The following is a 15,069-nucleotide window of genomic DNA, read 5'->3' as shown; positions in this document are numbered from 1 at the left end:
ACCATTCTGGCCTATGATTACAACAAATGGTTTCTAGTGGTTGATGGCGGAAGCGGTTTGTGAATCAACAGTGTCTATGGGACTCCATTTCACACAAGAACAACTGACCCGGTTAACTCCTATCTTCGCGCAGTTGCTATCATCCTTGCGTAGGTTCAGGGGCTGTCGTCGCATCGCTCCTCTCCAAGCAAGAAATCTGGCCAAGACAATAGCCAGGGACAAGCCAGTGAGTACTTTGAATGTACTCGCAAGCATCATGAACACTGGGATAATATAAACAATAATCATGCACTGAAATACTCTATGATCACATCGTCAGTCATAAATAAAAAAAATCTTTTATGCATGCAAGCAGGTTATTTATATGCAACATAATTATGCAATAATGGAGTGGGAATAAAATGCCACAGTCGGGCGTCTCAGCGACACCACATAAAGGGCTTATAAAGTAAATAAATAACAAGCAATGCCACAGTCGGGCGTCTCAGCGACACCACATAAAGGGCTTATAAAGTAAATAAATAACAAGCAATGCCACAGTCGGGTCTCTCAGCGACACCACATAAAGGGCTTATAAAATATATAAATAACAAGCAATGCCACAGTCGGGCGTCTCAGCGACACCACATAAAGGGCTTATAAAGTAAATAATCACAATAAATATCCAGGAGATAGAACCGTCCCAGGGATATTCAATAATTCAAATAATATAATGGGTTAGTCCATAAAAATAAACTTAATTATCACAAGTCATCAGTCATGATCCATGTTCTGGTTTAGTAGTTTCTCCTCCGAAGACCGACACTAAGACCGACACTTGGCCCATCCCAGACTGTAGTCCTTAACCATGGACACGGCTATTCGAATAGATTTAATCTCTGCAGAGGGTGTACTCTTTACCCATGAGTAACATATTCCTTTAGTCCATCGAGACTAATTCCGTCTACGGTCTTTTAATTGAAAACACACCTGACTTGCACACACCAGCTTAACTTACCGGTGTCTGGAATCACCCATGACACCTGTCAAGCAAAACTCTAAGTGGGGAGGCTACAACCTCGCGTAGCATGGGATCAAATTTATATCGCGCGCTCTAAGGGATGGCCTCCCCTCTCAGTCCCAACCGAAAACACCCATGCCCCCTGACCGGATGACTGGCTTTAATTCATGGCCATGGTACCCTCATCCCGGCCCCTCTATACGGTGTGTGCTAGAAAGGGGTTGACAAATTACTGAACCGCACCCTACCTGTGGCAGGGACTGGTGGTAGTACGAAACAAGTGTGGGGGGTTACTAGAACAAGACTCGCTCTACGGTCAACTCAGGAGGTTTATGTGTTACCTGCATGATTAGCATAACATATGTGTTTTGAAGCAACAGACATAACCACCACTCATCATGTCTCACTGTGCCGTACCGGACACAGTCGTCTCAACGACCGGAGACAAGATCGTGTCTACCCAAGATAGAGGCTTTCCTGAGTTCCTTCTGGTATGCACGAGAGGCATGTGATGGTGACTACCATCTCAACATATCAAACTCCAACAGCATGAATCATCAATATGCACTCAAGAGTTTGATCATATCATCACAGAAAAATAACAAAAAAAATTCGAGACGTGAGGTGTTGTAACCGTATCAAACAACACACGACAATATTATGCCAGGGTTCAGAATGCTTGCCTTCAAGTTGTGTAGAGGCCGGGTGCATCCTAAAACTTTTGAAAGGTTTCTTCTCTCTCCAAAAATCATATTTAAAATATTTTTGAATCAATATATAGTTTCAAGAACAGTACCAAAAGGTTGTCTGAATTTTTTTTCAAATAAATCTTAAAATAAACTAGACTAAAATTGAGAAAGGTAGGAAAAAGAATCAATTCATTTGGACCTATATTTAAAAAGTTATAGCCAGTCATAGTTTTGGTAAAAATCTGTTTTTAATAAAAACAGAAAAAGAAAACGTTTCAAACAGGATTATGCTTTCGGGCAGAGGAGACGTACTTGATGTTTTATGCCTCCACTTATCCAGCGTGGACCGCGCGGGGAGTCATTAACAGTGGGTCCAGGGGGGCCACTAGTCAGGTTTGACTAGTCTCCAGACCCTCCTCTTCCTATGCCCGAGCAGAGGCGGGACTCCGGCGATCGTCGCCGGCGAACGGCGGTTCCTTGCGGGGAGCTGAGGGCGGGGATGGATCCGCGGATCTAGGGCGGTCCTTCCGGTGGTTGTAGGGTCGTCGGGGGTGGAGGGAATCGTCGGCAGCGAGCTTTGCGGCGGAGAGAAGGTTTCGGTGGATTTGGGGGCTCGAGCTAGGGTGATGCTCCGTCATAGCTGGGGGTCTGGGTGGCTCCGCAAGACGAAGAGGAGTCAAGTGGTGGTGATGGAAAGGTGGGGGAGGCCCTGGTGGCACCGAGGTGAACCGGGATGAGGCAGCGGCTGAGCTGACCGAAGAGGGTGAAGACGGCCTTTTCCTCTTCAACTGATGGCAACGGGGGCACTAGGGGGACGGTGTGAGGCTGTCTGTGTACTCGGAGGAGCTCGGGGGCCTCCTTTTATAGGACATCCATGTCGGTTCGCGGCGGCCGTGGATAAGCTCATCGGCGGACCACCATACTGTGCTGCAGGACGATGTGCCGGTGGCTGGCTGGCTTCTGGGGCTAACGACGAACGATCCACTGTCTAAGGATGGCGCGTTGCGGTGGTTTGGGCGGTGCCGCCCAGGGCAGGGGCGGACGCGGGCGCAGGCGTGCCGCCAAGACGCTTGCTGTGGCGATGCTGCAGGGGCGAGGGGGCGGTTGGGGCTTCTGGCGTGATGCGGCGAGAGGGAGAGGATCAGGATGAGCTCGGGGAAACTTATCCAGGGGGCGTGCTGGCTCGGACGTGAGCACTTGCAAAATGTGCGCTCTGCTCGCGCTCCGGGCATGCACGGCACTCGTTCGACGAAATGCAAGGGCGACCAGAATTGCTAGAGAGCCAATGCAAATCCACAGGCCTAGGTTAGAGATAGTTAGAAGGCTACTAGACAACTTGGTTTGGACAAGGGTAAAGTTCACAACACAAAACCTTCAAGCATGCCAAATCTGTCTATGCACACAGGGTGTTTGACAAAATGCCAGAGGCATCTAGGTAGTACTTGGGGTGGTCAAATCTTCCAGAGTGGGGTCTCTTTAGATGAATGAGAGGGTAGTGAGGTTAGTTTGCCAAATGTAGAAACTTGTTAGTGCAAGTTTTGCAAAACTTCAATTTTGGACAGGGGGTAAATGACATCATTACATGAACCAAAAATATTCCAATGAGCCCATCCTCCTGGACATAAGGGTTTTGTAGGGTGCACTATAAGCAGGAGAAAGAATCAAGGGCAAAAGAGCAAGCAACAATATGGTAGCTGTACAAACCACCAAGTTGGACCAGAATGAAAGTGAGGTTGATTCACTCAAATTTTTCAAAGGACATCACTGGGCTTTTGCATAAAGTTGAATCATATGCTACTACTAACATCCCATAGTGGTGGAAGCTAGAAAGAAATATTTAAATGGGTTGTAGTGCAAAATTGCCCACTGGACCAGATTTGAAAACTTGGTGTAGAACTCAAAATATCCAATGAATGAAGTGTATTTTTTGCATAAAAGTGGTTTAGAAATATCACATGACATCTCCAAATTTTGGTGGGATTTTTAAATAAATCTATCAAAGGCTTGCAGTGCAAATGGAGCCCTAAAACTCATGAAAAACTATTTTGGAGGAATAAAGCTCTGGGAAAAATAATTATATAAATAATCCCACTGATAAAAGAATAGTTTTATATGAGGGGAAATAAGCCCAATAAGGATTGAAAAGTTTTTACTTGGGGTAAAAACTCCATAATAATAAAGAAAAGAATGGTCCCGAAATCAAAAGGAAATCCAGAAAATAATAGTTTTAGTTTCCTGGCAAAATTTTAATTAATAAAACAAGGTTAAAATTTTGGGGTGTCACAAATATATTCAAGGATAACCAAAAGCCTAAGCTTGGGGTGCCCCGGGAAGGCATCCCCTCTTTCGTCTTCGTTCATTGGTAACTTTACTTGGAGCTATATTTTTATTCGCCACATGATATGTGTTTTGCTTGGAGCGTCATGTATTATATTAGACTTTGCTTTTTTGTCTACCACAATCATCCTTGCTGTACACACCTTTTGGAAGAAGCCTACTTGATTGAATTTACTAGAATATGCTATGTGCTTCACTTATATCTTTTGAGCTTGATAGTTTTTGCTCTAGTGCTTCATTTATATCTTTTATAGCACGGCGGTGGCTTAATTTTGTAGAAATTGCTAGTCTCTAATGCTTCATTTATATTATTTTGAGAGTCTTTTAGAACAACATGGTATTTGCTATGGTTATAAATTGGTCCTAGAATGGTAGGCATCCAAGTTGGGTATAATAAAAACTATCATAGGAAGTGAATTGGATGCTATGATCAATTTGATACTTGATAATTGTTTTGAGATATGGAGGTAGTGATATTAAAGTCATGCTAGTTGGGTGATTATGAGTTTAAAGAATGCTTGTGTTGAAGTTAGCAAGTCCCGTAGCATGCACGTATGGTTAAAGTTGTGTAACAAATTTGAAACATGAAGTGTACCTGGCTTGTGCATCCTTACGAGTGGCGGTCGGGGACGAGCGATGGTCTTTTCCTACCAATCTATCCCTCTAGGAGCATGCGCGTAGTGCTTGATTTTTGATGACTTCTAAATTTTTGCAATAAGTATATGAGTTCTTTTGACTAATGTTGAGTCCATGGATTATACGCGCTTTTACCTTTCCATCATTGCTAGCCTTTTCGGTACCGTGCATTGCCCTTTCTCACCTTGAGAGTTGGTGCAAACTTCACCGGTGCATCCAAACCCCATGATATGATACGCTCTATCACACATAAGCCTCCTCATATCTTCATCAAAACAGCCACCATATGTACCTATTATGGCATTTCCATAGCCATTCCGAGATATATTGCTATGCAACTTTCCACCGTTCCGTTCATCATCATCATGACATACATTACTTTTGTCATATTGCCATTGCATGATCATGTAGTTGACATCGTATTTGTGGCAAAGCCACCATGCATAATTTTTCATACATGTCACTCTTGATTCATTGCACCATCCCGGTACACCGCCGGAGGCATTCATATAGAGTCATATCTTGTTCTAGTTTCGAGTTGTAATTCATATGTTGTAATCAATAAAAGTGTGATGATCATCATTATTAGGGCATTGCCCAAAAAGAAAAAAAAGAAAAAAAAGGAAAGGCCAAAAAAAGAAAGGCCAAAGAAAAAAAAGAAAAAGAAAAGAAAAGAAAAAATAAAAAAAATAAAAGAAAAAATAAAAAAATAAAAAAATAAAAAGGGCAATGTTACTATCTCTTTTTCCACACTTGTGCTTCAAAGTAGCACCTTGTTCTTCATGTAGTGAGTCTCATATCTTGTGCTTCAATGTAGCACCATGTTTTTCATATAGTGAGTCTAATATGTTGTCACTTTCATATACTTGTGGGAATTTTTCATTATAGAACTTGGCTTGTATATTCCTACGTTGGGCTTCCTCAAATGCCCTAAGTCTTTGTGAGCAAGCAAGTTGGATGCACACCCACTAGTTTTCTTTTGTTGAGCATACACTTATAGCTCTAGTGCATCCGTTGCATGGCAATCCCTACTCCTCATGTTGACATCAATTGATGGGCATCTCCATAGCCTGTTGATTATCCTCGTCAATGTGAGACTTTCTCCTTTTTTGTATTCTCCACACAATCCCCATCATCATATGCTATTCCACCCATAGTGCTATATCCATGGATCACGCTCATGTATTGCGCGAAGCTTGAAAACGTTTGAGATTATTTAAGTACGAAACAATTGCTTGGCTTGTCATCGGGGGTACAGAAGTTGGGAACATCTTTGTGTGACGAAAATGAAGCATAGCCTAACTATATGATTTTGTAGGGATGAACTTTCTTTAGCCATGTTATTTTGAGAAGACATGATTGCTTTGATTAGTATGCTTGAAGTGTTACTATTTCTTTTATCAATATGAACTTTTATTTTGAATCATTTGGATCTGAACATTCATGACACAATAAAGAAAATTACATTGAGAATTATGCTAGGTAGCATTCCACATCAAAAATTCTGTTTTTATCATTTACCTACTCGAGGGCGAGCAGGAATTAAGCTTTGGGATGCTTGATACGTCTCCAACGTATCTATATTTTTTGATTGTTCCATGCTATTATATTACCCCTTTTGGATGTTTATGGGCTTTATTTTACACATTTATATCATTTTTGGGACTAACCTACTAACCGGAGGCCCAGCCCGTATTGCTCTTTTTTTGCCTATTTCAGTATTTCGAAGAAAAGGAATATCAAACGGAGTCCAAACGGAATGAAACCTTCGGGAGGGTGATTTTTGGAACGAACATGATCCGAGAACTTGGAGTGCAAGTCAAGAAGCTTGTGAGGCGGCCAAGAGACAGGAGGGCGCGCCCACCCCCTCTGGGCGCGCCCCTATCTCCTGGGCCCCATAGGCGGCCACCTACGTACTTCTTCCTCCTATATATACCTACGTACCCCAAAAACATCCAGGGAGCCAACAAAACACAATTTCCACCACGGTAACCTTCTGTATCCGCGAGATCCCATCTTGGAGCCTTCGCCGACGCTCCGTCGGAGGGGGAATCGACCATGGAGGGCTTCTACATCAACACCATAGCCCCTCCGATGAGTTGTGAGTAGTTTACCACAGACCTTCGGGTCCATAGTTATTAGCTAGATGGCTTCTTCTCTCTTTTTGGGTCTCAATACAATGTTCTCCCCTCTCTTGTGGAGATCTATTCGATGTAAACTCTTTTTACGGTGTGTTTGTCGAGATCCGATGAATTGTGGGTTTATGATCAAGTTTATCTATGAATAATATTTGAATCTCCTCTGAATTCTTTTATGTATGATTGAGTTATCTTTGCAAGTCTCTTCGAATTATCAGTTTGGTTTGGCCTACTAGATTGATCTTTCTTGCCATGGGAGAAGTGCTTAGCTTTGGGTTCAATCTTGCGGTGTCCGCACCCAGTGACAGCAGGGGCAGCAAGGCACGTATTGTATTGTTGCCATCGAGGATAAAAGATGGGGTTTATATCATATTGCTTGAGTTTATCCCTCTACATCATGTCATCTTTTTTAATGCATTACTCTGTTCTTATGAACTTAATACTCTAGATGCAGGCAGGAGTTGGTCGATGTGTGGAGTAATAGTAGTAGATGCAGGCAGGAGTCGATCTACTTGTTGTGGACATGATGCCTATATACAAGATCATGCCTAGATAATCTCATAATTATTCGCTTTTCTATCAATTGCTCGACAGTAATTTGTTCACCCACCGTAATACTTATGCTATCTTGAGAGAAGCCTCTAGTGAAACCTATGGCCCCCAGGTCTATCTTTTATCATATAAGCTTTCAATCTACTTTTATTTGCATCTTTACTTTTTGCATCTATATTATAAAATACCAAAAATATTTTTATCTTGTCATACTATCTCTATCAGGTCTCACATTCGTAAGTGGCCGTGAAGGGATTGACAACCCCTTTATTGCGTTGGTTGCGAGTTCTTTGTTTGTTTGTGTAGGTGCGTGGGACTTTTGAGGAGCCTCCTACTAGATTGATACCTTGGTTCTCAAAAAACAGAGGGAAATACTTATGCTACTATTGCTGCATCACCCTTTCCTCTTCAAGGAAAACCAACGCAAGCTCAAGACGTAGCAAACAACCAGCAAGTTGATCATACAGGTCGTTGATTCTGGGAAGCGGATACTTGTTCTGAATTTTTGCCTGGTTGATAGGTCGGTAATCTTGGACCAAATGATTCGTACCATCCTTCTTCTTGACAAAGAGAGAAGGTGCTCCCCAAGCAGAGGAACTAGGACGAATGAATCCCTTGCGAAGAGATTTGTCGATTTCCTCCTTAAGTTCAAGGAGTTCATGTGGCGGCATCTTGTAGGGCCACTTGGAAATAGGAGTTGTGCCCGGCTTCAAGTGTATGATGAATTCAACAGCTCTAGCAGGGGGTATTCCTAGCAGTTCTTCTAGAAAGACATCTTCGAAATCATGAACGACTGGAATGTTCTCTATTCCCTCAAGAGGTGAAGCATTCAATGCATTCAGAACATATGTCTGGTTCTCGGCATCCTGAGCTGCTCGGGCTGAGTGTTAGACTATCTGGCGAGAAGGGTGAGTGAGGTGGACTGTCTTGGTAGCACATTCAATCAAAGTATTATGGGTTGTTAACCAATCCATACCAAGAATGATGTGTATGTTGGAAGGTCCGAGTACAATGAGAGAAGCCAGAAAAAGTAGACCTCCAATCTCGATTTGGTTGCGAGGGCTTATCATTGTGGTTTGCCACTTGGACCCCGGGGATTGAACCGCTAGAGGTGCGGGTAATTCTTCCATGCCTAGCCCATGCAACTGAGCAAATTGTTGGGACACAAAAGCATGTGATGCTCCTAAATCAAAAAGAACAGAAGCTGGCACTGAATTAACGCAGAGGGTACCCATCACGATTTTTGGGGACTCACAAGCTTCTTCAATCTTGACATGGGTGACTTGACCACAACTCATGGCAGGCATCCTGGCACTACCTCTTCTGGAATGACGGTTTCGGCAGCTCTTCTTAACACCAATAGAAGGACAAGATGCATTCTGCGGTCGACCCTGGTGACAATCGAGGGTAAGGTGTCCTGACTTTCCACACTGAATCTTTAGCTATCTCGGCGACGGAGGCAGACGAGGTGCAACATAATATGGCCTTGGTTTTGGAGTAGGTCGATGTTGAACAATGTGTGGGATCCAGACTCGACGTTTCTGAGCAGGCTGACTCGAGGATGAGTCAACATCTCAAGTATGCTTGAGCGACTCCTGGTACTCAGTCAGACTAGTTTCAGTTTGAAAAGCTTGGCTGACAAGCATCGCAAAGTCTGTGCAATCATGAGCAATAAGTGCGAGCTTTATATCGGGACACAGTCCTTCACAAAATTTCTCCTGCTTGCGAGCGTCAGTGCAGACGTCATCCGCAGCATAGCGGGATAACTCAAGGAATTTCCTCTGATATTCATCTACAATCATCGTGCCCTGTGAGAGTTTGTGGAACTCCTTCTTCATCTGGTCCATTAGACCTTGAGGAATCTGTCGTGCATGGAAGGCTAACTGAAATTCCTGCCAAATGGTTATAGTCTCTACAGGCAGCATACCCCTGTGGCCTTCCCACCATTGAGTAGCTGGACCTTTCAAGTGAAATGTCGCAAAGGTGACGTAACTGGCAGGGGCAACATTAGCTGACTCCATCTCAAACAGGATGTCACGAAGCCAATCATCAGCATCCATAGGATTGTGGAGTTGCGGAAAATGGATGGGTTGAGGCGCACGAATTCTTGCAGTGTTATTGGGGCACACTGTTGATGAGCATTCTGGTTTGGAAACTGTGCCATTACTCCAGTCATAAACTGACGATTCAGCTCAAACTGCTGCATCATTGTGGCCATATAGGGTGGAGGTGGAGGATCGTCAGACATTCTACTAAAACATCAGGGAACAGTTTAACAAGGGGTGGAGCAAGTGTATGGAGTCATTCATGATGTAACTTGAACAATGAGCAAAGGCGCAGTATCTATAAAACAGTAGTCATTAAAGACATACAGATACATATATAGAGCCAAATACACGTTGTTAGTAGGAGTTCGGACAAGAGGATCATCCTAAACATAGCAGGTGGCACACATGCACGCGATGGAAGGATACAACAACGAGACATAGCAAAGGCTACTTCGTCATCGGAGAAAACCACTAGAGCGAGGAATCTGCAGTAGACAACGCAGGGTGCCCTCGATAGAAGGATACATGCGGCCGATGGACAAAGTGAAGCAGATCCTGGCTCCCAATTCAAGAAAGGCATGATATAAATATCCGGGTGGATGTGATCACGAGAACCTAGGGTAGAGTTAGCAAAACCATTTATCCCGAATAGAAAAGAGATCAGAGTCCCGGAGTAAAGGTCAAGAGCAAAAGATCCTAATACCACCCAATGGCGATGTGGTCCCGCAAGCCACACATCCATGTTAGTAAAAAAGTTTTTCAAACGCTAGACTCAACTTCGGCCAAGGAGTTGGAAAGGGGGATCCTACAGGCAGTTAGCTCTGATACCAACATGTGACGCCCCCGATTCAATTGTACACTAATCATACACGCAAATGTGTACGATCAATATCAGGGACTCATGGGAAGATATCACAACAAAACTCTAGACACAAAATGAGATAATGCAAGCTTCATATTACAAGCCAGGGGCCTCGAGGGCTCGAATACAAGCTCGATACACAAGAGTCAGCGGAAGCATCAATATCTGAGTGCAGACATAAGTTAGACAAGGATGCCTTAGGAAGGCTAGCACAAAAGCAACAACGATCGAAGAGGCAAGGCCTCCTGCCTGGGACCTCCTAACTACTTCTGGTCGTCGGCGGTCTCCATGTAGTAGCATCCATCGGCGGTGGCATCTGGCTCCAGGGATCCACCAACTAGTTGCAACAACCGGAAAGAAGAAAGAGGGGGGGAAAGCGGGTAGCAAAGCAACCGTGAGTACTCATCCAAAGTACTCGCAAGCATCAGATCTATACTAAGTATGCATTGGTATCAAAAGGAAGGTTTGTATCTGTGGACTGAACTGCAGAATGCCAGAATAGAAGGGGAAGGCCTAGCCTATCGAAGACTAGCATCTTCAAGCAGCTCCAAGCATCTTGTAGAATGTAGAAGAGTAAAGAATAGCAATTTAATATTTAACAAACATGTTGTAACATCTACGCCCAGAGATCCTTCCTTGACTCCCTCCGAGAAAGCAATCCCGGAGCCACATATCCATCACATATCTCAAGTATCCATTTCTAGTTATATAAGATCAGGATATAAGTCTGAACGTCCATTACCGTGGACACGGTATTCGAATATATATCTTGCCTGCAAGGGTGCACCACGTTACCCAACATGCTCGATCACTCTGGCCGGACACACCTTTCTGGGGTCAATGCCCGGCCTCGGAAGATCAACACGTTGCAGCCCTACCCAGGCTCAGCAGAGAGGTCCCCGCTGGTATACATCCTAAGCACTCCAGGGTCTTGGGCCCATCGCCTGCAGCACTCCGGTTCGTTGCGAGTAGGGTGGATACCAGCACCGCCTCGGATGGCCAGCACGATCCGACCGTGCCGCACTGCTGAACTGGACGTCTGACAAAGCTTCGGCTGATACTGCGACGTCGAGGCCCATAACTATTCTCGCGTGGTGGTTAGTGTGTAAAGGCCAGAGGCCAACTTAGAAAAAATACCCAAACCTGTTAGTGCATTGGGGGCTCGCAGAGATGAGCAGAGACTCACGATAATGTGACCTCATCGCCCCATCTTGTGGACTTACGGCAAGGGCCCAGACTGCCTGCACTACAAAAAAACTACACTTTTGTGATGATACGTGTTTGTCACAGTAGGTCGCGTTTTTTGTCATGCATGTACATCCATGACGATTTTATGACAGAATGAAGATAGTCATACCTGTGCTGTCGTAGAAGTGTTCCATGACATTACCAAAATTATCATCACGGAAGTGTCCACTTCCATGACGATAAATCGCGCGTCACAGAAGTGCTTTCGTCAAGGGTAACTGACACATGGCATCCACCGTAACGGAACACCGTTAAGCTATCGGGTCGGGTTTTGGATCTGATAACCCGTTAACAACCCCGACCAATGGGGATTTTCCATGTGTAAAATCATCGTTGGCTGGAGGAAACACATGTCGGCTCATCGTTGGAACAGATGTCATCCACTCATTGCACAGAAGGCGCCTATGATACGTCGACACGTGGCACGGCCCAACTGAGGCCCATTCCTGTGAAAAGGTCGGCCCATTTGACTTGGTCAAAAGGTGGCGGGCTGGCCCATGGAAAGCCTGTTAATAGCCTGTTCGCATATAGCCCATTTACAGCCCGCTAACCCAAGGCCCGTTACGCCCTATCCGAATTAGGCCTAGTAGCGTCATGTGGGCCATCCAATATGATTCCAGCCCGTTTTCACTTTTGGCCCATGTATGGCCCATGACGTCTTTTCGGCCCATATGAGGCCCTTTGTAACTCTTGGTCCATTAACAGCCCGCGGGGAAACTGGCCCGTAATGAACAGTGTATCACTTTACACCCATTAACGGCCCGTGGTGAAACTGGCCTATAATGAATAGTGTATCACTTTATACCCATTAACAGCCCGTTACTCTGTTGGGCCGTTTCCAGCCCATGTTATCTTTCGGCCTTCTCAGAGCCCATTAATTCTTGGGCTCATTTCCAGCATTTGTTTACTTACGGCCCGTTACTGTCATTTTCTGCTTGTGGGCCAAATTCAGCCCGTGGTCACAGTCGGCCCATTTGTGGTCTGTTAATTCATTGGGCCGTTTTCATAGCGTCACCAAATACGGCCAATTAACAATGTCCCGTTATGGTCGGCCCATGAACAGACGATTCCAACTCTAGCGCATTTACGGCCATAATGCGGTCTGTTATTGGCCCATGTTTGGCCAATCGATCATACGGCCCGTATAAGGCCCATTGATGATACGACCCGTAGAAGACCCATTGTTTCTACGGCCCATAGAAGGCCATTGTTTCTACGGCCCGTAGAAGTCCCACTGTTTCTACGGCCCAGAGGAGGCCCAGTGTCACTACAGTAAATATTAGCCCATGGTTATTGTGGCCTAGTTTAAAAAAATAGGTTATTGTAGCCACTAGCAAACCGCGGAAAAAGAACTGCACTAACTACAAGCAAACAAATAAACAAGACAACAAGGAAACAAATAAGAAAGCAACTTATGCTAGGCTATCACGGCTATTACACATATTACATCCACTGGGCATTAAAGTTCACCACCAGTGCAAATATAGGGAACAAAGCAGCATATAAATGCCGCAACAAAACAAGTCCAGAACTGAAACCACTTCAGAAGAGTTCAAGAAACAATATCCTGGGTACCCATAATGCTGGCAAGATGCTTAGCAAGCTTATTAAGTTTCTCTTGTTTGGCGCTTAAATCCTCCAGCGCTTGCTGTTGCACAAGAAAGTACGCATCTGAATTCTATAGGGACTTCCTCAGTTCTTCGGCTTCTTGCCATAGCACAACTGACTGATGCCTTTCAACTTGTAGCTGAGACTGAAGAAGCCGAAGTGATTTAGGCAACAAGTTCGAAGAGCTTGTGCCAGCGGTACTGGCCAGTAACTCAAACACTACATCAACACAGGACTGTGGGGTTTTCTCAGTGTCTACAAGATCATTTTTATCACCTTTCTTGGAGACCAACAGGGTTGTCTCACTATCTTGAACCTTATCTGCATTACTTTCTCTACCATTGCATAGTGGGGTGCTCTTCTCCAATATTCTGTTTGCATACTACAAGAGAAACAAGCAGACACATCACAGGTTTAGCTTGTAGTATACGAAACTCATTTTAGTAAACCGGTTCACTAGTAAGTTGGACAGGATAACAGCATGAAACAAACATATATCTATGTACTATGGTCATTGTATTGTCCATATCATTCTAGTTTATGTTCCCTAATCAAGATAGAGACACAGTTCAACTCATATATTTTTAAGACACAGCAGCATAGACAGAATATAAGTGTGAGAAACTACACAACATTGGCAGCACTTGTAATGTGCATCACATGAGAACATAACTGTTTATACAACTTAAACTGAAATCAACATAGAGCAAGAAGTTAGAACAGCAATACAGTTAAAGAAATAGATTTAAAACATACCTGTTGCGCCATTGGAGTTTCAATTGGATCCTTCAAATTTGAAAGTTGTTGGTATGAGTAAATACAGTGATGCAACAACAAAGGAGTATGTACCATAGCTACGGAATCTGACCTGAGAATAGTTGCTCTTCTGCTTTAAACGTGGACTTTGGGTTAGCTGTGGTGGTCTTCGTGCTTTGGGCACTGCAGTAGCTTTACAAACTGCTCGTGTGGAGGTACTCTGTGGTGGACATGGTGCTTTGTCAACTAGAAGTGGGTTACTATCCGCTGGGGTTTTGGTTAGATGGGTTGTATCTGGTTCTCTGCCCAACGGTGTAAGTGTGCAATCTGGAAGAGTCTCGATTATGTGTGGTGGGGCTAGTTTGTGGGCCAGTACAACCATGGTTCTATCTGCATCGATGGGTAGCACTGTCTTTTGTGAAGAACGGGTTTTTGCTCCCTTAGATACTGCCATCACCCCCTCCAATTCAAATGGCTGATAAACAAGAAAAGAAATTGAGCGTACAGACATTGTATGATAGACAGATGTGGTAATTCACATATATGTTGTCTAACCAAATAGGACATCATGACACAATTTCACATATATGATGCCAAACTAAACAGGATAGCATGACACATTTTCAGATATATGATGGATAACTTAACAGGATATAATGGCATAATTCAACATATGATGAGTACCTAAACAGGATGACATGACAGAACTATATGATGTCTTTCTAAAATAGGTTGGGATGAAATAATTCACATACATGTTGTCTAACTATACAAGATGGCATGATATAATTGACATAATTGATTCATATACTAAGCAGCTGGCACTCGCATGTGTGATCTCTAAACTAAGCAGATGGAATTCAATATTGTGCATATGACCTCTAAACTAAGCAATGCAAGACACCATATGCATCATATGAGAAATATAAACATTGCAACTTAGAGCATACACCTTAGGTGGGATATAGGACTGGTCATCTGTCTCTGAATCCTCCTCTGAGGAGCTCCTTGTAACCATCGAGATATATGCTTCAACAGGTACCATTGCCTGCTCTGAAGACCTTGTTTTCACTCCAGATTTTTCCATAATCGGCTCAAATGGCTGATATGCATGAAGAGTAGTTCAATATACACAGATTGTCGACAAATGGAATATGCAATGAAAAAAAAGATGGCAATAGATAATTCACATATA

The sequence above is a fragment of the Triticum dicoccoides genome, chromosome 6B (assembly GCF_002162155.2).
Source record: "Triticum dicoccoides isolate Atlit2015 ecotype Zavitan chromosome 6B, WEW_v2.0, whole genome shotgun sequence".
In the NCBI taxonomy this organism is placed as follows: domain Eukaryota; kingdom Viridiplantae; phylum Streptophyta; class Magnoliopsida; order Poales; family Poaceae; genus Triticum; species Triticum dicoccoides.
Note: the sequence above shows the minus strand (reverse complement) of the source record.